The sequence below is a fragment of the Alexandromys fortis genome, unplaced genomic scaffold, assembly GCF_014885135.2.
Source record: "Alexandromys fortis isolate MF-2015 unplaced genomic scaffold, M_Fortis_MF-2015_v1.1 scaffold_122, whole genome shotgun sequence".
Classification (NCBI taxonomy): Eukaryota; Metazoa; Chordata; class Mammalia; order Rodentia; family Cricetidae; genus Alexandromys; species Alexandromys fortis.
The window spans coordinates 5,363,499-5,367,393 of NW_026068004.1; positions in this window are offsets into that span (position 1 = coordinate 5,363,499).

Here is a 3,895-nt window from a genome sequence, read left to right on the forward strand (position 1 = left end):
TTTTTTTTTTTTTTTTTTTTTTTTTGAGACAGGGTTTCTCTGCAGCTTTGGTAGCCTGCTCTGGAACTAGCTCTTTTAGACCAGGTTGGCCTTGAACTCACAGATCTGCCTGCCTCTGCAGGCAATTAAAGGCACCTGCTACCACCACCCAGCCCTGGCTATTCAATTTCAATCCTGAGAGTATTTATGTTTCTGTATGGATATATGCATGCATGAATGCAGTTATTCTCCAAGTGCAGAATAGGGTGCTGGGTCCCCAGAGCTGGAATTTTAGTAGTTATGACTTGCCCAGTGTCAGTGCTGAGAATCCAACTTGGATGGTCCTTACGAGGACAGCATGGGCTCGTGGCCCCCTACCCTGGGGTTTACACCCTGGACTCATGCTGTTTGTTAGGCTAGCCAAGAGCCCTGGAAACTGTTGTGCGGTATCCAGCAGAGATGCCTGCTCAGACCCGGGCCCTTGTTACACTCCACACTGCTCTTAGTGAGTGACTCAAATCAGGAACTCGGCCTGCTTTAAAGAGGTGTAGATAGGGGAAGTAGAAAAAGACAAGATCTCCTGAGTAAACTGGAAGCATGGGGACCTTGGGAGAGGGTTTATGGGGAGGGGAGAAGCAGGGAGGGGAGCAGAGAAAAATGTAGAGCTCAATAAAAATTTAAAAAAAAAAGAGGTGTAGATGGGGCTAAGGGCCATTAACTTTCCTGAACTGATACATAATTGGCCATATAGTTTAAGATGCAGGGCCCAGCCATTAATCCAATCACAATGAGAAGGAAAGGCCCAGCCAGTGTTGAGAGTGGAGCCAGGGGGACCAAAAGAACAGAGACTGGTACCAGTCATCTAATTCATGCTTTTGTCTCTTTCTCTGTTTGAGGCTTTCCTCTACCATGGCAAGATTTTCTCTAGTTACTCATGATCAATTAGTGCAGAAACAAGTTTTTCCCAAAGCCATGCGCAGTCACCTTATCTCTTGAGAAGGAAGTCTGAGCCTCTCTGCTTTTGTAGGACCATTTCTTTAAGGGAATCTAACTGTTGGAAACATTTAATACCTCTAGGTCCCGATCAACCTGTAACTTAGTTTGGAAAGCATCACGAGAGGTGCATTTAGCCACCACACCCACCAAGTAGTCTCAGGGGCTTGGTAACGTTGCTGTTGTCTGAACGAGTTAACCAACAAAGCAGAATAGCAGATGTCAGAATAAGGGGGAGTTTAGGTTAAGAGTTTCAGTCCATTCCAAGTCTTTAACGCTAATTCGGACTGCCCCCAGTTATACTGCAATTTGATGATCTATGGGCTGATAGTCTGGTGAGTTCCTGTTCCTATGTAATATAGGAAATCAGTGTCAAAGCTTAATCAGCAACTGCAGCTGATTTCTGGCTGGGAATCATAAACTGTATCCCCAGGGTGCCTTCTAGTGGTATATGTAGGGTCTGAATCCTAGGTTTTTCCTGTTTCCCAAACATCAGAATCATTCTTTCTACTTTTTTTTTTTGTTTGTTTGTTTGTTTTTTGAGACAAGGTTTCTCTTAAGCTTTGAAGGAGCCTGTCCTGAAACTAGCTCTGGTAGACCAGACTGGCCTTGAACTCAGAGAGATCTGCCTTCCTCTGCCCTCCCAGTGCTGATATTAAAAGCATGAGCCCCTGGGCAGTGGTGGCACAAGCCTTTAATCCCAGTACTCCTGAGGCAGAGGCAGGAGGATCTCTGTGAATTCAAGACCAGCCTGGTCTACAGAGCTAGTTCCAGGACAGGCTCCAAAGCCACAAAGAAACCCTGTGTTGAAAAACAAAACAAAACTAAACTAAACAACAACAACAAAAAGTCGCAAGGGGACAACCCCTGCCCCTCAAGATCACTCAAGGTCATAATCAGCTAGTTCCTAAAATCACAAGGGGGAAACTCCCTGTTTCCCAAGATTATTCTCAAGGTTACAATCTAACATTATCTTCAGCTAGTTTCTGAAACACAGTCACTGAACTGGCTAATCCTAGATTTTTAATTCTTCTCTTCCTGCTTAGATTTTTGGCTGTTTTCTTCCTGCTGGTTAGGTCTGGATTTGTCCAGGTCTTTCAGTTCCTGTCCTGATGGAGAACACTTCTAGAAACCTGGAAAAGGTATCTATAAGATAAGGCCAATCTCCAAGAAGTCAGTCCCCCCAGAGTTCACTAAGGAGTTGCTCTCATTTATGCTCCTTCCTAGGGAATGGCTCTCTGTTTTGAATTGACTTGAGCACAAACCTGACATCTGGCTGGGCCATCCCTGGCTGGTCAGTCTAGAAATCAGCACCAGGTAGGGCTATGTCATCATAATATAAATAGGCCCCACTGGTCTCAGGACCATTTGTTGGGAAGCAAGGTCAGTGGCCCAGCAGTGGAGGACACCAAATAGCTTCTTGGGAGGCCAAGGTTTTTCTCTTTCTTTTTCTTTCTTTCTTTTTATTTTTTATTTTTTATTTTTTTATTTTCGAGACAGGGTTTCTCCTTAGCTTTTGGTTCCTGTCCTGGAACTAGCTCTTCTAGACCAGGCTGGCCTCGAACTCACAGACGTCCACCTGTCTCTGCCTCCCAAGTGCTGGGATTAAAGGCGTGCGCCACCACCGCCCATCCCTTTTTTTTTTTTTTATTTTTTAAGATTTATTTATTTATTATGTACACAGTGTCCAGCCTCCATGTGTGCCCTCAGGCCAGAAGGGGCACCAGATCTCATTACAGATGGTTGTAAGCCACCATGTGGTTGCTGGTAATCGAACTCAGGACCTCTGGAAGAGCAGTCAGTGCTCTTAACCTCTGAGCCATCTCTCCAGCCCTTTTTTTTTTTTTTTTTTTGTCCAGAGATGATTTCTGTGAGTAACAGCTCTGGCTGTTCTAAAACTCACTTTGAAGACCAGACTGCTCTCCAACTCACAGAGATCCACAGGCCTCTGCTTCCTGAGTCCAGATCCATAGGCTGAGAACTTCTACACTTGCTTCCCTTCCCCCAATCCCAAAGCTTGATGGGTACACCCTTGCTGAGCCAGGCTCCTCCCCCAAAAGGTGGGGCCAAAACCTAGGCACTAATAAAAGCCAGTGCCAGCTCTATACTGAGTGTGGGTTTCTTTCTCCCGCTCCACCTGTGGCGTCTCAGTCTGTCGCTGTACCTCCGTGGGTACGGCCTGAGTTCTACGTCCTGATTCTGCTTCCGTGAGTCTGGGCCTCTCATCTTGTTGGGGAGGGTTGTCACCTTGGGCTGGAAGTTCTGCGGCGGTGTGGGTCAGAAACGCTAGAAAGTCGGAGGCTCGGCTAATGGGAGTAGTAAGGCAGAAGCATTTGAAGAAGTCCTGTTATTTAGGGGCTCCTTTGCTGAGCATCAGGGCCTGTCTTCACCAGACAAATGCGGCTTGTACAGGCGACAGTGGCGTGCCTCGCCATGACTTCCTTTCTGAGCTTTGGCCATTGCCAAACCCAAGCAGGATGCAAGGGTGTATAAAATGCCAGGGCAGGTCGTTATCCGGATTAGACTGTGACCTGGAGACAGAGGCAGGCAGATCTCTGGTTTCTTTCTTTCTTTTCACATACATATATGCAGGCAAAGCCTCAAGCATAAAAATAAATGTAAAAAATATATATTTTTTGATTTTTCGAGACAGGGTTTCTCCTTAGCCTTTGGTTCCTGTCCTAGAACTAGCTCTTGTAGACCAGCTGGCCTCGAACTCACAGAGATCCGCCTGCCTCTGCCTCCCTAGTGCTGGGATTAAAGGCTTGCGCCACCACCGCCCGGCTTCTTTTATTCTTTTTTTGAACAGATCTTGCCTCAAGTTTATTTGTAAAAACAGCATAAGGTCCTGAACATCTCAAATACTGTAGTAGATATTCACACTAGTCCATCTGTCTTCATATCGGCAGACAGAGATCTTTTT